Source organism: Pteropus alecto, unplaced genomic scaffold, assembly GCF_000325575.1.
Source record: "Pteropus alecto unplaced genomic scaffold, ASM32557v1 scaffold155, whole genome shotgun sequence".
Taxonomy (NCBI): domain Eukaryota; kingdom Metazoa; phylum Chordata; class Mammalia; order Chiroptera; family Pteropodidae; genus Pteropus; species Pteropus alecto.
This window is the reverse complement of record NW_006438113.1, coordinates 6396767-6414850: the sequence shown is the minus strand read 5'-3', so window position 1 is coordinate 6414850 and position 18084 is coordinate 6396767. Positions and strand designations below refer to the sequence as shown.

At 54.1% G+C, this 18084-nt stretch overlaps 1 protein-coding gene across 1 annotated transcript in view; it reads left to right on the top strand.

Annotated features, from left to right (window-relative positions):
• Nucleotides 1-18084, top strand: part of ZMIZ1 (zinc finger MIZ-type containing 1) — a 235731-nt gene that overhangs the window by 83310 nt on the left and 134337 nt on the right. Inside the window, exon 4 of the mRNA XM_006915482.3 lies at nt 7006-7083. The gene's annotated coding sequence lies outside the window, so the exon portion shown is untranslated. The remainder of the gene's footprint in view (nt 1-7005; nt 7084-18084) is intronic.

The following is an 18084-nucleotide window of genomic DNA, read 5'->3' as shown; positions in this document are numbered from 1 at the left end:
GACTCACGGGAAAGGAGAATCAGTCCCTAACTGGGGCCTGAGTTCAATTCCTGATGCCACTACTTATGCTATATGTGAGCTTAGGTGGGGCCCTTCCTCTTCTGGTCTCATTTGCCTGTTTGCACAAGCCTAATACTAAGGGACTGAGGTGACTTGTTGTGGACAAGGCACACACATGTGCAGCATGAGCCAGAGTACCTCTGAGAGGCAGACATCAGCCCTTGGGCCTGGGCGATCGTGACTTGTTGTGGACAAGGCACACACATGTGCAGCGTGAGCCAGAGTACCTCTGAGAGGCAGGATGGGCAGACATCAGCCCTTGGGCCTGGGCGATGCCCACTGAATGAGCAAGGATTTTCAGGTCTGCCAGGGTCTCTGGAGCAGGTGCCATTCCAACAAGATCTTGAAAACACAGCAAATTAGGATTGGACATGGGATGAAGCCTTGGAGGGGCCTCAGGGATGCTTATGCCCTGTCCTGTGAATGCAGCTATCCCTGCTCACTGATGCCAGCTATAATTCTCTCTTCACCCCAGAGCTTTTCTCCTACCAAGCCTCTGGACCTTTGCCAAGGAGGAGTACCCTCCTGCCTGCGAGGCTCTGCCCAAGAAGATGATGCCCCTGACCCCCGTTTTGCTTCCAGGCTGAGCTGGACACACCTCCAGCATGCTGTCCTAGAATTACCCATCTCCTTCTAGGTGTTACCAACCTTGCATTAGACAGTGAGCCAATACCCTTATGAAGTACACAGGCTGGGAAAGCATTTGGGTTGGCTTTTGGCCCTGCCTTCCCTCTCCCTACCCACCCCCAACTCCTTTCTTTCTTTTCCTCCTCTGATAGATTGTAGGTACTGTCATCAGTTGTTGAAAGAAGGAAATGGACGGACGGATGGAAGGAACGAACGAACGAACGAACAAATGAATGACCAAATGAAAGAACAACCCCATAGAAATTGGTTTTTAGCCCTCATTTTCAAAATGAGCAAACCAGTTATCAGAGATGTTAGGTAGGTGGAGAGGACAGTTCTGGGAGCTCCTACTCTTCCCCCAAGATCTGCTTTCTGGACCCCACAAGTGCCAAGGTGTGGCCTGGGTTTGCAGTGGCCTTTTCCTGTCCGCTGGAGCTTTCTCTACTGAGGCATCCCTGAGGGGCCAGCAGCAGACTTGCTAGGCCTACCCTTCCCCGGCCTGGCATTCTTGCATCCCCAGCAGGTTGGCCAAACCCTGCTGGTCTGCCCTTCCACAACTGCTTTCAAGGATTCAAGAGGAGAGAGGGAGATGGGAAGCCAAGGAGCATGTAGCAGGGTCCTGGGCCCAGAAGCACTGGGCTTCCCTGGGCGTGGGCGTGGGCAGGCCATCAGAACAACTCAAAATATTCTCAGAGGAAGTGAAGACAAACAGGATTATTGAACCAAGGGCGCCTCGTGATTCTCGGGCAGCCCCGCCCAGGAGGTTCCCTCAACCCCAAACAGCCAAAGCACTGGGGCTGCTTTCTTATCTGTTCCTTGAGGCCAATGCAGCTACTGCTCTTTGATGGAAAGACTCAGGATTTTAGTCCTCCCCTGAGCAGTCAGGACCACCCGAGCCCCTGGGCTCAACTCCACTGTGCCTGGAGTGAATATGACAAGGGTCTCACAGCCAAAGACATACCAAGCACTCAGTTTTACTTATGCAAAGAGAAAGAAAGGAACACCATCAAATATTCTGGACCTTCAGAAAAGGGAAGGATCACTTGAAAGAGGTGAGGGGTGGTTATCATGGAAGGCAGCCTAAAGGAGTTGGTCCTTTGGGCATTGAAGGATGGACAGGGTTCTGATGGGCAGAGTGTGTACAGCGGATCTGTTGAAAGTGCATTTTGGGATGAGACAGCATATGGTCCACCACTTCCAGCTCCATGACCTCTGGTCTCTGCTGGGCAGTTTCTTCATCTGTAAAGTGGACTTTACAGCTCCCTGGTGACAGGGTTGTGCTGAGGGTGCTGAGGGTGCTGAGGGTGGAGTGAGGAAACGAGCTGCTGGGTTGAAGAGGAAGAGCCGTGACAGGTGGCAGATTCTGGTGTGCGTGTGCATATGTGGCAGGCTGAGTGGCTCATTCTCTGGGTACAGGCATGCGCACGTGCATGTGTGTGTGTGGAAGGGGGCGGCAGGCTAGCTGCAGGTGTGAGGAGCTGAGGCCTGATGGAGCCCTGAATGCAGGCTCAGCGGCAGCATTGTGTAGCCCCTGCCCTGCCCTGCCCCACCACACCAGGGCGGTCGACCCCTCCCCACCCCCCAGTGGCCCGAGGGTAGGTCAGTACTCTGGCTGCTGTCCTATAAGATCAGCCTGGAGCCTCCCCTAGTGAGTAGCTAGAGGGAGAATTTGAAGGTGCCCTTTTTCCTTCTGGCCACTGAGGCCCAGGACCCTTGGTCTTGCTTTTCTCTCCACCCTCCAGGTCTCCCCCACAACCCCCCAGCTTGGTGAGGTCAGGGAAAATGTATTCCAGGAATGCGGGAGGCGGGGCAGCCAGCCTGGTCTGGATAACCATCGGAGTAAATATTTGCCTTGCTCCTGGAGCCAGTACTGGCCGCCAGGGGAGGACTGGGCCTGTTCCCAGGGTCATGTAAGGGGAGGTTTCCCCGGGTGGGCCTTTGGTGGGGGAACCTGTTTCACCCCAGAGAGCCCGGGAGCTAGGTCTGAGCCTACCTTTCCTGTGCAAGGCCAGAGACAGGGTCTCTGGCTGTTTGACCCATCTGCAAAATGGGGGTAGGGACAGCTGCTGGTCCAGCTCAGCAAGGAGGGTCAGCGTAGCAAGAGCCGGTTCAGGTCAGTTCAGCCAGTGGAGCGGCAGGTTAGGCCCAGTTTGGGTGAGTACTCACGTGACCATAGTTCTGGCCCCCACTTGCCACTTATGACCTTGAGCAGTTACCCCTCCACCCAACTTTAATACTTACCATTCGCTGATCTGTTCCTTTCTCCGTAGCACCTGCACGTCCACACCCCATGTCTTGTTAAGCCTTCACAGCCACCATGGCATGAGGGGCACAAGTGTGTGAGTGAGCAGCAGGTGACAAGAGTCCTGAACTTCGGCTCAGAGGTGCCATTAGTGTAGCCAGCCCCCTGCCTTATAGAGCACACTGGGGCAGTCCGACCTCCTCCCTCACCTGTCGGTAGGCCAGTGCTCTGGCCAACATCAGATCCTACAGGGCAGCCTGGAGCCTCCCCTGGTGGATGAGTAACTGGAAGAGCAATTAGTCCCTGTTCAGAACAGAGGCGGAGGCTCAGACATGTCAATGACTTGCTCAAGGTCACTCAGCAATACAGGGCAAGCAGGGATTCAAACCCAGCTCTACCCAGCCTTTCCCTTGACCTCACCACTGAGGACAGGGCCAGGGTTCCAGCCTAGAATGTGGGTTCCCAACCCTTGGCAGCTGTAGAGAAGAACTAGTCACTTAGCCACAGGCGAGAGTCACAAGCACAGAGCCTTCATGGTGCCCCCCATCCTGGACGCCCTGTGGCACAGGCATCTCTGTCCTCCAGGAATCTGGGATCAGCCCCGCATCTCTTCGGGCAAGCCTCAGTCCCAATCAGCTTGGCCTGGTGTCTTCACCCAAGCCCCCACCCCAGTCTTCCCAGGGATCCTGGAAGGAGAAGAGGATGGGAAGTTCGGTGTGGTTAGGAGAAGCTATCTGGGACAGTCCCCACCTCAAGTGACCTCTGCCATGTCCCAGCCTTGCCTTTCTCCAGCTGCAGCACCTCCGGCAACCCTATTTGCCTTCAGAGCCTAGTGTCCTGATCTGCAAAGTGGGCAACCATTACTGCTCTGCCATGCCCTGGGAGCAGTAGACACACAGTGAGGGTGAAAGCACGTTTTATCCTGCAGTCTGCACACCCCCCTTCCTACCCTAGCAGTCAGAAGTTGCCCTTCGGTCCGGGCCTCGTGTCTCCACCCACCCCCAGAGTGACAGTCCTGAGCTGAGGATGCCCACAAGAGCCCTCTGGGCAGAGGGGCACCTTCCCATGGGAAGACCCGGTAGGCCCCACCACCCCCACTCGGCCCTGAGGCTCAGGCTGCACCCTGCGCCATGGCACCGAGTGCCTTTTAAGCAGAGAACACTTCCCTTCAAGTGAATCTGCATTGTTTATGGCTGTGGTCTGGTCAGGCTGGGAACAGGCATGGTGACACCTGGTTCACCCACCTTCTCTTCTCTTGGTCTCACTAGGTGGCCAAACCCACACAAGCTGTGAGCCTCACCCATGGGTGGGAGTGGTCATTATCACCTCTTTTTTCACAGCCCTACTCAAGCCTGAGCTGCCCACCCCCACTGCCCAGCACTGTCTGATTCTGAGCAGGACTGTTGAGCAGCTCCAGGGCTGGACAGGGTGTGGGCTCCCTGGCTGGTCGCCTGGAACTGGTTAGAGTCTGAGTGGGGACAGACCACCTGCTCATGTCCCAGCTCTGTTCTACTTTCTAGCTCCTTATTACCTGCATGACCTTAGGAAGTTATGGGACCTTTCTGGGCCTTGTGGGTAAATCGGGGATGCTAGCTTAGTTTCCACCTCACAGCATTTCACGGATGGTGATAGAAATATCCCAGGCAGAACCCAGTATACAACTCAGTTAAGGGCAAGCCGCCTACTCCTCTGTCTTTCCCAGGTGGGAGGTCCAATGCAGGCCCATAGGGAAGGAGGTCAGTCCATCACCAGGGCCCTAGCTCATAGCCAGGTGCCTCTGTGTGGTGCCTTCACTATGTGACCTTAGCAAGTCTCTTCCCCTCTCTTGTCTGCTTGTCCCCTTGCATAAGCCCACACCAAAGAACTGGGGTGGCTGGGGGCAGCGAGGTGCACGTGTGCTCCGTGAGCTGGAGCACCTCTGAGAGGCAGGATGAGCGGGCATCGTTCCTTGGGGCCTGGACGATGCTCAAAGAGTGAGCAAGTATTTTCCGGCTCTGGATTCTATCTCAGCTGCCAAAATAATTATTTTCTCTTTGTCAGCGGGTCTGTGGGCCAGCTCGCCTTTGGGAGAGGCCTGAGCTGGGGGCCTGTTCCACTTCTCCAGCCACCGACTTGTTGCATGACTCTGGGTTGGGGACAGTTGCTGCCTCTCTCCAGGCCTCAGTTTCCTCTGCTGTGAAATGGGAGAATCAGAGTCAGTGAACCCAAGGGCTGTTTGTGTTCCCATGGTGAGCAGAGTTTGGGGGCTGCCAGGGCCAGAGTGTCAGGACATGGAGTCTTCTTCTTTCCAGTGCAGGGGTGGGGATGGCAGCTGGCTTTGGGAGCTTGGGGCTTAGGGGTTTCAGTGTATCACAGAGCTCAGTGCCGGCCCCTGACAGGTAACTTATGCTTTAGCTGACATGCCCGGAAAGCTGCCTGCGTGTCCTGCACTCATATACCTTATGTAGTCTGTACAACTCTGTGGTCATTCCCTACATCCCCTTCCACAGATGAGGAAAGTAAGGCACAGAGAGGTTTAAGAAACTTGCCCAAAGTCACACACTCGGTAAGAGAATGAAATCGGGACTTGAACGAGATTGTTTTTAATACTTAGCCCACATCTCCAGTGCCAGGCTGTGCGTGGTGCCTCTTATTGAAGGGTCGCCCACTTCTCTCCCTGGGAGCCCCACACACAGTGAGGTAGGGCCTAGGTCTAAGGCCTTCACCAGTCCCCCAGCACATGTGGGAGACCACATTTAATATGGCATGTGCACTCCCTCCCCCACTGTTAGCCACGGGTCTCATTCCAAGCTGCACTCAGCCCTGCAGTCAGGTTTCCCATTTCTAGAGGAGAGCACACAGGCACAGGGAGCATGGCGATTGCCCGGAGCCGGCCAGAAGGGCTCAAACTCAGTGCTTTGCAGCTGCCACCCTGAAGCCAGGCCTTTGGGTCTTCTCCTCCTATATTTCCAGGAGGCCCCGTGGACAGTAGGCAGGTGGGGACTGGTGGCCCATTGAGAAGATGGGCCAGCTGGACCCTACCCAACAATGATAATGATCCCCCAACCACCACACCACTTCCCCAAAGCCCAAGGCCCTGGTAGGAGGGGCCGGCATCCACGCCTCCTCCTTCTCTCTCTCATCCCCACATACCCAGTGCACCAGCAGGTCCTGCCACTCCTGCTCTCTCTGTTCCGAGCACCACTGTCTCTGGCCTGGACCCCTGGAACAGCCTCCCCACTGGTTTTCCTGCCTCCTCCTATCCCTCCCAAGCCCTTCTTCCCTAGCAGCCATGGAGATCTTCTCAAATGAGAACTAAGGTCATGTCCCTCAGCTGCTCAGACCCTCATGTGGCTCCCATCTACCTTCTCAACAATCGGCCCTGCCTCCTGGTCCCCACTCACCTTATTCTGTCTGTCTCTCCCTCACTGCGCCCACCACGCCATCCACTCTCAAGTCTTCTATTGGACCAGATGTTTCCCCCTGTCTTGGAGTCTTCACATACATCATTCCCTGTGCCGGAAATACTGTTCCATGCATCTTGGCCTGCCTCTTTCTGGCTCATTCTTCAACTTTACTTCCCCAAAGTGGCTCCTTTGAAGCCCGAGTCTGCTGCGTAGCCCCTGTACTCATTATTTTTGGCAGACACCACTTTTAATTTTGTATTGTTTGATTCTTTGCTCATTATCAGAGTTTTCACAAGGGCAGCGACCACTATTCTGTGGTCGAGGTATTTGTTAAATGTTTTCGAACGAATGAATGAATGTCGAATGCCTCTGTCACCATATATCCGTAGATCCTCCCACAAACCCGAGGAAAGAGATCATGATCCCATCTGACGTGTGAGGAAACTGAAACTCAGAGAGGCCAGGAGCGTATTCACAGTCACGTAGCCGGTGACTGGGAGACGAGGGCCTCGGGCCTGTTTGCATCCCAGCACTCCGTCATTACGCTCCTTTTCTTCTTGGTCCTTCAGATGCCCCAGTTTTGCCAGCAGTAAACCTTACAAGAGGTGGGCAGGCGGGCTATGGCAGCATGCTCAGTTCCAGGGCCCCTGCCCAGAGTGGACCCACTGACCACCCCTCTCATTGCAACAGGATGGAGCTGGAGTGAGGCGGAGGCGCTGCAAGCTGCTGACCAGCACGTGGGACGCTGGTGATTCTCGGGTCACTGAGGTAGGTGTGCAGCTGGGCTGGAGGGGTGTGGGTTGGCCTGGATGCTTGGGGGACGGGCAGTTGTGTCCTGAGTTGGGGACAGATGCTGGTCCCAGCGCATTGTGCCTTTGACTGGGGCTTCAACCGTCATGGGTGGGATTAAGTGTAGCCACCCCTGCTGAGACTTCCTCTGCCTGGCCTCTTGGGCCTGGCCTTTCTCCGGAGTGCATGGAGGATGTGCCCAGGGAGAGGGGCAGGTTTGGTGTCCTTAGCCTTGGCAGAGCAGCCCTATCAGTACCACTCTGAACCCCATAGCATGTGGGCCCCACGCGCTAAGTAACATGGTAGCCACACAGTAAGAAGCCTGGGTGAGCAGAGAGGCCTGTTTGCTGAAATGAGTGCTGTGGCTGCCCCACCCTCTCCTCTCCCACAAATACACTGAAGCGCACCCGTGAGCACTCGCACGTCTCTGGGCTCTGGGGCCAGAGTGCCTGCTTTCAAACCCTGGTTCTGCCACTTGTCCGCCATGATCCTGTGTGGTTTCTCTGTGCCTCCATTTACCTGTCTATAAAAGAAGTGATTGAGATCAAAACACCTGCCCCCATGAGTGTGTTGGCACACCTGGCATCCAGTAAATGCTCAGGATATGTCAGCATTTTCCTTAAGGATGTTCGGACCCTTCCTTCTTCCTGCACGCCTCAGTTTCTAACATTCTCTTCTCCCTGAGGACCCGCCAATGCCAGCATAGACACAAACTGGTTGTCCAGCCCTTCAGGGAATTCCTGAGAGCAGCTGGAGCCAGGAGGTCCTGAGGCTGAGCTTCCCAGGCAGGCCTTTGGCCTAGACACCAGCATGTCTTATACTGAGCAGCATTTCAGGGTTGATCACTCTTGTCCCTGTGCTAGAGGGCGACCTGTTTGATCTCTTCCTGAGAGGCCTTCACAGAGATGCTGACTTAAGCCGGGGCCCTTTGTCCCAAGGCTCTGGAGAGCCAGAGTCTTGGCCATGGCATGAGGCCTTGCCAATTTGTCTCCCTACTGCCCTCAGCTTCTCTCTGCTGGTCCCACTGCTCCCAGGTGCCCAGAGGCAGGTACAGGTAAGCCCTGTGGATTCTCCTTGCTTCAGTCTTGCTCTCGAACCAGGGAGCAGGACTTGGTTTTCCTTCCTGCTGTTAACTGTGTGAACTTGGGTTAGTCCTTTTCCTTCCAAGACAGTCAGTTCTCACCTGAGAATGAGGATAATTATACCAACATTGCTGAGGGGGCCGTTATGAGGATGCTTAGAAGCCTGAATGTTTTTAATGTTACAGCTTTGTGAGAGTCTACTTTGTACCAGGCACTATGCACCTTAAATACATATTTCTCCCCTGAGGAGGTGTGATTAATGCCTCATTTTCCAGAGGCCCAACGTGGTTAAGAAACCCATAGAGCCGTTAAGGGCGGAGTGGGGATTTGAACCATAGTCCCTTGGAATTAAGCACCACATGATGCCGTAGAGGCCAGGGGCAGAGCCACAGGTCAGGTTCACAGTAGGTGAGCAGGAAACAACCTCCACTACTGCCTTATGGCATTTGCCTTGCCCTCAGAGCCAGAGGATGGCCCTAGAAAGCTGGTTGCCTGCCCCTCCCCAGAGGGCTTGCCAACAACTCAATAAGGCTGGGGGAACCCACTGCTAATTGTGAGGTAACCTTTGAAATTCTCCTTCACGGTGGGTTCTCTTTTCGGATGTTTTTCAAGGTAATTCATTCCCTTTCCAGAAATTGCCAGTGGCAGAGCATTAGGCAGCTGGTAATTAATCATAGGAGCGGCTTGGAGTGTATTCTTAAAAAAAAAAAAAAAAAAAAAGGGGTGGGGAGCAGAAAGCCTTGGTGGAAAAAGAAAAGAAAAGAAACCCACTCCAAGGTGAAGGTGGTAGTCAATACCTAGGTGTCCTAGAAATGCTGGGGCAGGGATGGTGGGCATGCGGCCTTCTCCCTTTCTTCCCTCCTCCGGCAGGTGGTCAGTGCCTGAAACAGCATATGTGAGGCTCTGCTTGGGACCACCAGCTCCCTTGTGACTTTGAGCAGGTCGCTGTCTTTCTCTGGACTCAGCTTTGCCACCTGTAAAATGGGTGAAGAGCAGATGTCGGACTAGAACAGAATATTAAATGACTATACTTGTTCACGACCACATCCTAGTGCCTGGCTTGGTTAGGTGCCCAGTTGGTATTTTATTAAATGAGTGAGTGAGAGAATGAAAGATTATCTTGGGTCCTAGTTAGCTATCCTCATTCGAGGAGATGGTATTGGCTGGAGGGCACTGTTTCTCTAGTTCTGTTACAATTCAGAGTGGCAGCCAGGGTGATGGGCCAGCTCTGTCACTTTTTAAAACTTATGATGAAAGGACAGTCTTGCCTGACGGACTCTGGCCAACAGCTCAAGTCCCTCAGTGGCAACCACACTGTCTCTCTCATATTCTCAAGTTTAACTTTTAAGAAGCTGAGCTGTCTGGAGATTTTTTTTAAGCTGCTTTCTGGAGAGGTTGTGAGTTCCTTGTCACTAAAAAGTATGGAAGCCGAGGCTGCACAGGACACTCAGGCAGCAGTTTTGGGGGCTCAGAGCATTCCTGAGTCTGGGAGAGAACATGAGACTCTCCAGGGTGGCCACTGGGGAGTCTGGACTGGCAGAGAGGGAAGCCTCTCCCCACCAGAGCCCCACCCCAGAGGCCCCGTGAATAGGGATGGAGGAGGCTACTGAGAAGGGGGGTTGCCATGCAGGACTCAGATGCTTTGGTGCCTGTTACCCTGGAGAGGAGGGTGCGCAGGGCTGTGTGTGTGTGTGGGTGTGGGTGTGTGCCAGTATGTGTCAGGAACAGGGCTGAGGACAAATGTGTGATTGCCTAGGCCGGTGTATGAGGCTATAATGTGTCAGAGTGCCCACCCACGTGTGAGTGCCATCCTACCCAACTCCATCCCCCATGTGCAGCTCCTGTCAAGGACATAGCGCCTCAAGCCATCTCTACATGAAGCTTGGCTCCGGCCTCATGTTCAGGCTGGCCCGAGGGTCCCCATCACCCCACTGACCATGGCAGCGCTGACTGTAAGGCAGTGTGGGGGAACAGGATAGGCTCCTGCAGGACCCCAGAGGGGACGTATGCCTAGGCCGACTGCTGACCTCCTGTGCCCCTGCCGACAGCTCCCCACCGTCATGGAAGGAGACAGCTCTTGGAGTCCCATGCCTCCTGCTCTGGACTCACCAGCCCTCTGTCTTCTCTGAAGTGTCTAGGTGGGCCCCGTTTCCCCTCGGGGGAACAGCGGTGGGTCTACTCAGGTATCCTCTAAACAGCGTGGCACCCTTAGCCCTAGTCATTTCTTCTTCTCTCTTTGGCCTCCAAACCCCAACTCAGAGGATAGAGAGAGAGAGAGAGAGAGGAGAGAGAGAGGAGAGAGAGAAATACATGCGTGCCCTTCCACGGAACTGTTGGTGTCTTTCTGTTTGGTTCTCTCTGTGTGGGCACCTCTCTCCTGCCCAACTCCCCTTCCTTCTCACACCAGCCAGCCCCGCATTGCCTCCTCTCAGCTCAACCACTTTCTCCCTATCCTGTCATGTCTGAGGTTCCCCCTCAAACCCTCCTCTGGAATTTCTCCCTGAGTCCCAAGACCTTCTCACCTCCTCTCTCCTTTTCCTCAGAGATACTCCTTGCTAGGTGTCCCAGCAGCACATCTGTTCTGTGTCATCACCTCCATCATCGCCAGGACTCAGCAGAACTGAGACCTGCTGGGCTCCCAATCTGCCGTCCTTCGCCTTGTTTATCCAGCTCTGGCCAACACACAGCTCCCTCCTGCCCAGGTCTTTGGAGGTGTCTGAGGCATCGCCCGTACTCCCAGCTGCTTGGAGGCTGTATGCTGTGTGTGACCAAGTGCTGGGGGCGAGCAACATCCCATCCCCATGGACCAGCCACACTGACTGCTCAGGATGGGGCCCAGTCTTCCAGCTCAGAGACATCTGCCCCTGTGGCTACCCTGTGCTGTCCTGGGCACAGGGGCCACTGGCCACGAGCTAGAGCAGGGGAACGAGAAGGGGCCTCATCCACTAACGGGCGGTTGGAAACCCCGTTTCCCTCCAGCACTAATGAAATTCCTGCTATAATTAGAAGTGAGGTGTCCAGGAGCTGGCTGCCTGGCAGGAGCAGGTGTATGCTCATGAATAAATAAATTGTCCTCCAGAGGGGAGAAGGAGCTACCGGGTGGTGGGCTCCTGGAGAACTGCTGGCTTGGAAGTCTCAGTGGTCTGTGAGGTGAGCCAGTGGACTCTGGCGGCCATACTCACCTCCATTCACCTGGATGCCATCTGGGGAGCTCCCTTGGTCCCAGTCCCTGGCCGGTCAATCCTCCTGAAGTACCTGCTGTGTGCCCAGCCTACTCAGTCTGACATTTGGAGCCTCAACCATCTGGCCCCAGCCTCTTGTCACAACCGCATCACACACTAGTACCTGCCAGTACCGTGGGCTACAGCTTCACTGCGTCTCCCACCCATCTTTATTACATATCCCCACTGCTGCACCCTTGCTCCTGCACTTTCTCCTGCCTTGAAAGCCCTCCACCTTTGTCGCCATATGGCTAGGACCTCTTGGAGTCCTCCTCAAGCCATTCTTTCTCCACAAGGTCAGACATGGCCTCCATCCCACCAGCCCCCAAGGCCTCCACCTCTCAGAAGCCTTGGATGTTTCTTCCCTGGATTCTCCTAAACTCAAATCCCTTCCCTTGATGCTCTTATGCTCTTCGAAATGCTCATCAGACTGTCTGCCACATCATCTTTCATTTTGTATTGATTATGTATTGGAAGATAATATATTATTTTACATTCTTTTCTTCTACTAAGTCTTTGAAACTTGGTGTGTATTTAACACGTTCACCACATTGCAGACACTGGTGTTCCATCACCGTGACCTGTGGTTCCTGGCTGCTGTATTGGAGAGTACAGCCTTGGCAGGCCCAGTTTTCTCCTTTGCAGGTGGGGAAACGGAGGCTGGGGGAGGCAGTCTTGCAGATGAGAGTTTGCAGAGCAAGTGCACTCTCTGTAGGAAAGGCTGTCGCTGTCCTGCAGTTCAAAATAATGAACTGGGGCACGCCACACTGGTCAAAAAGGTAAATTGAAGTCGGCAGACTTGTACCCAAGATACCAAACCTCGATAGGAATAGAGTAAAGATGATGAGAAGGGTCCCATTCCTCCCATGGTGGGTTCTGGCGCTCTGAAGCTTCTCTGCCTAATCTCCAAACAGCACAGACTGATGTGGCTATGCCACATGAGGTCATTTTCGCCCTGGTCACTAACAGCAAGCACATAGCCTAGAGCACAGGGGCTCTGCAGGTGTCAGCGCCTGGCCCTTCCCAGGAAGGGAGGGCCTCCCCGTTCTCCACACTCCCTCGCATCATTCAGGATGCAGTCTGAATTGCAGAGGTGCCCAAATTGTCCCTGGGAACCCAGAGATTTCCCACGGGGTGGGGGCTGCCTGGGGCAGGGAGAGCTCCAGGAACAGGACAGGGAGAAAGGAATTGTCTTCCTAGAGCATAGCCCTGCCCCGTGTCAGCCTGGAGGAGCTCTCCAGAGTTGTGTTTCTCAGGAGCCATACTGGCAGTGAAACAGCCCCTCCAGAGCCCCTCGCTCTCTGGAGCTGATTTCCCCTTTGTTTGCCGCAGCCCCTCCGGCTGCACTTTGCTGCCTATCCGTTGACAGGCAAACTCTTGTTTGCCTGTCTGCTCAGGCAGAGTGACAGGACGTCACAGGAAGTGCTGGTGCTGGGCTTGTCTTCGATCCATGGACACCCCGCCACAGGCAGGGCTGGGGCCACAGCCCCAGGAAAAGCCTCCTCCAAGAGATTGCTTCCTTCCACCAGCCTGGGGCTACAGAGCTTGTGTGCATGAGCTAGCCCAGTGAGACACAGCCATCTCCTCCTTCAGCCTTTCCTTGACTCGTCTCCTCCAAAGCAGCTGTCTGCTGTCTCCCCTGCTGGACTATAAGCTTCTTGAAGGCTCAGGCAGGTTCTGAGCCATGTCACCAGCATAGTGGCTGGCATGCCAGTGCTGAATGGCTGCAAGAAGCCAGTAGGCACCCAGCCCATGCACCCTCAGCTTTCTCTGCGGATGGCAAGGAAGGTTTATTTGGTATGCCAGTTCTTAATGTGCTGAGTGGCTGTGTTAAGAAGGGTTCCGAGTCTGTGCACAGGCTCTGTGAGAAACAGTGTTGTGCTCTACCTGGCACACATTTGACCTCTCAGCCCCAGCTCCCTGGGTATCAGGTCTACTTGTCAGGTGTCTCAGTTCTGGGCTGTGGCCAGTTTGGGCATAGGGAGGAGGCAGTGACCTCAGTGTGGTCCCACAAGGGTCAGTCCATTCTGGCTATAGAGCGAACTGTGCCCCAGAGAACCTTCCAGAGCCTCCGGGTTATAGAGAATGCATATGCACCCCACCCCCTGCCTCTGAGAACTGGTTAATGGGAATCTGTAGAAGCTTTTCCCTCACATCTGTCTTTACTGGTAAGTGCTTCTCAGCCTCCTTTTGTTCTGGTTTGAAAAGCAGCATATCTTGCCTCCCAGCTGTTTGGGACCTTCCACCACTTCCCTGAGGCATCTTTGGGGGCCTCTTTGGAGCCTATGGGAGAATCTTTCCTCTATAGCCTCCGTGGAGTGCTCCCGCGGTGCCCCCTTTGTCTGGCCCACACACCAGTGGGACAGTCTAATGGATGACAGCTCTTACTGGGTGGCCTGGTAAGCTCTCTCAGCCCTACTCGCACCCAGACTTCCCACAATAGACCCCTCCCCCCACCCCACTCCCAGGCTCTTGTCCCCACCTGGTGAGCCAGCCCTCTTAGCTGACAGGGCCAGCCATCCTCTGGCCACAGCTTCAGGGTGACCAAGGATTGAGCCAGGAGAACTTTGATGAAATAATATGTTAATATTATCTGGAACACTTTTCTCTGTGTGTGGAAGATACACAAAGAACACCTTTGCATCCTATAGCCAGCTCAGCCTATTCCCAATCACAGCTCCAGGAGGGCTGATCAAGGTCACCTCATCCCTGCCAAGGCTCTTCTAGCTGCTCTTTGCATACCTCCACTGCTGGAGAGCTAACCACCACGTGTTCATTCCAAGTTCACATGTGTAAATTTCAATGTGGTAAAGGATGCAGTGTTACGTGTGGTTAAAGCATGGATTTTAGGGACAGACAGTTTGGGGTTTAAATCCCTGCTCTGCAACCTATCAACTGGGTGAGTCTGGACAAGTGACTTTGTCTCTGATACCCTCACTTTCCTCATCTATAAAGTGAGGAAAAGCCCGCCCACCTGCAAGGGGTGTTGTGGGGATGGAATGCAGCACTAGCTATGCCAGTCTTCTCTCTTAACAGTAGACCGATGTCCCTCAGGGAGCCACCTGCCACCCCTCAGCACTGGGGCATCTGCTTAGGATTGGCATCCATACCTCTGGTACCCAGAGATACTAGCCCCCTGGATCCTCTCTGTAGCTCTTGGTTGGGAACTTTCAGGATGATACTTTGAGATGGAGGCACAACACTTCCCCAAAGTGCCAACACACACAGACTGCCTGGGCTCTTATTTAAATGCAGATTCTCAGGTCTCTCTCTTAGAGTCTGATTCTCTGGGTCTGGAGTTGGGCCCAGGGCTCTAAATTTTTAACCAATGCCCCACATAATACCTGTGATTGGGCCAGCCTAGGACACACGGATGCCTACAACGGGGAGCTGACCCAAGGTAGAGCCCTGGACTATGTCACAGCCTTGCTGGGTGAACTTGGTAAACCCTGTCCCTCTCTGTGACTCAGTTTTCTCATCAATAAACCAGGAGCGTAGATGATCTGTAAGGGCTCTTCCTACTCTTAAAGCCCCATTCCCAAGTTATAGCATTCAATTAATGCTATAACAATAATGGAATATAAAAATAATAAAATCATTTGAAAAAACCCACGGTAATCAGAAGGACATCCCCTGGTGTTCCCTCTGCCAGGCTCCTTGAGGCAGATCTGTGGCCCCATCCCCTCTGGCCATAGAGCGTTCAGGTCAGCAGCCACCTGCCAACCCCAGAGCCCCAGGGACAGAAAAGCAGTTTCTTGGGTATGACACACCATTTAGTGGTGGTTCCCCCGGGCCTTCCAGGAGGCCTGAGATTAGCAGGCATCTGCTGGTCCATTCAGATTTGAGATCACTTCTGCAAACTGAGCTGGATCACTAACCTGGAGCTGGCCAAGGGAAGAACTGGTGGGTACCCCTGTGGACCCCCTCTTTTTTCTAGATGGAGAAACTGAGGCCCAGGGCAGAACACGCCTTGCCAGGTCATCCATGGAAATAGTAGGGAACAGGCCTGAAATTCAGGCCTCTCGGCTTGCAATCTGGCCTCTGGGCTGTGCTTTGTCACCTTCCACTCCTTTCATTGGGTAGTCGATCTGGAATGGCAGCCCTGTGAGGCCTGAGCCCTAAACCAGCCTCTGCAGCCCCTGGGAACAGACAGAGCCATCTCAGGACAGGGACCAAGGAGCCTCTCACTCCTGAACACTGGATTCTCTTTGACCCATACTGTTAGCCTAAATCAATAGCCACCACTCGGCTCCTAGGTTTTCCCGCCCCAGCTGGGGCAGCCCCCATGGAAGTTTTCCAGGAATATCCACACAGAGGGCAATGTGCTCCCGAAATGAAAAGGCTCTCACTTCCTGGCTCCCTCCCATTTTCCACTCACTGGTACTTAGGAGAGTTAATAATTAAAGCAGAGGTGAAAAAGCAGCCCTGTCCTAATGAGACCTCACTTGAGGTGGCAGGTCCCTTGCAGGTGACAGAGGAGGAATTATTCACTGCTAGGGCCGTCACCCCTGGCCTGGGATGATTATCAGGGCCTGGGGCTCGGTCTGGGCTGCACTGTAACTCCCACGAGGGACCAGAGCTCCTCTGACCACTGGCATCCTGCTTGCACAGCCAGCCTAGGCAGTGGGCCAGGCGGGCAGCTCTGTCTCCTCTCTGGGTAGGGAGCGCAGCTGGGTACTCCGTTCATACCTGGTGCCTGGTATAAGGTCCAGGCCTTTGCACAAGCCAATCCCTCCTCCTCACACTCTCTATCTGCAGTCAGTAGGGCAGCATTGTTTAGTAAGTACCTAGTTTGTGTGGGTCTGTGCTCAACTCTTGGGGAGACAGGAAGTAGCAGATTCTCTGCCAGCCCTCAGGTAGCACACAGTCCAGGCCAAGGCTCACATTTCAGGGAACTGAGTTACCGATACCAGGGCCAGAGAAGTGTTGAGATCCAGGAGAGGTCCTTGGGGAGTAAGGGTTATGGAAGGCTTCCTGGAGGAGGCTGAATGGAACAGATGGACACTCAAAGGATTTCAAGAATTTTGGGTGGGGGTGGGATGAGATAGGAAAAGGCACAGCCTTAGAGCAAGGTATGGCCCAAATCAGGGCCCTGGATGCATGCCTGTGTTAATGTACTTTATATGCATTTAATCTTCATGGAGCCTATTTTGAAAATGAGTGAAGTGTGGAACAGAGAAGTTAGTAGCAGGCCCATAGTCACACACCATGGGGAGGTAGGGCCAGAATTTGAACCCAGCCTCATCTTACTTTCTAGCCTGTGCCCTCAGCCAGATCCAAGGCACCCACTTCACCTGTTACAGGGGAGAGCCTCCTGTCGATCAGGAAGACCAGGGGAGGCTTCCTGGAGGTACGTTAGTTTTGTTTCCCATAGACCTGGTCTGTAATCTTCAGGTCCCAAGCTGCATACGGCCAGATTAGCTGGGTAAAGCCAGGTCACCTGACTTCCCAGAGGTTCTTCTTCATCCTAAAATGAAGAGAATAGCACCTCCTCACTGAGGCCTGAGAAGATTAGGTTTGTAGCAGGTTCATTCCCCAGAGTCAGCTGGGGTTGCTAGAGTAGCCGGCATAGCCATGGGACAGGCCTGCCCATGTCAGGATGTGTCCCAGAGCTCTTCCTAACATTGACACGACAGTTCTCTCAGCCATGGTGGGCTTGGCAGAAGGGATGTCTGCGACCCATGGCTCCCACTGGGAGGGGCAGGGAAAGGCAAGGACAAAGTGGATGGAACAACATAAGTGAAGACAGGGCACTGCCAATTCCGTCAACACTCAGCTGTTGACTCCAGAGGGGCAGGTAAGAGAAGGGGCCTGTGATGAGACCTTATGGTGAATCTCACCTCTATCTGATGGATGGCAAAGAGCCAGTGAAGGCTTTGATCTCTAGAAAGACACAGATTTGTCATTTTTCACTGAGCTTTTGTGGAAATCCAGCACGTCAGAGCAGAGACTGAGCGTGGGCAGGTAGGGGGTTTGCTCCCCTGGGTGCTGGCACAGAAGGGGTACTCGCACAGAAGGGGTACTCATCTGGGGGAGCCCTTTGTAGCTAAGTTGACCTTTTATAAGTCTGGGCTTTCAAATGCTAGCCCAGTGAGCTTGGGGGTTGGAAGAGTTCAAAGAGTTCATTCAGAAGTGGGGGTGGGGTGGGAAGGAGCACACAGAAAACATGGAGCACACACAAGACACCGACTACTTTTGAAATCTGAAGGATATTAGGAGTGAAAGTTGCTAAGGAGCCAACAGATCCCGCCTCCTCTGGATGGGGTAAACTGAGGCCCAGAGACAGGATGGACTTGTCCGAAGGGGCCTGGGTCATCAAAGAGGTGCATACGGTAGCTTCCGTGCGCCTTCCCAACCTGTTCTGTCTGACTTCCTCCCCGGGCTTCTACCTGAACTTGAGCTGGAGGCGAGGGAGGGAGCTGTGTGGCGCGGAAGATCACTTTGGTCTCCCTGGGGGACCTCATGAGGCCTTGGAGGGCAAAGGGGTCCTTGCGGAACACAGTGGGGCCTCATGGGACTCAGCTCAAAGAGGTGCATACGGTAGCTTCCGTGCGCCTTCTCAACCTGTTCTGTCTGACTTCCTCCCCAGGCGGGTCCTTGTGGAACACGGTGGGGCCTCATGGGACTCAGCAGCTCATCATCTTTCTCCTTATGTCCAAACCTCGAAAACCTGCCAG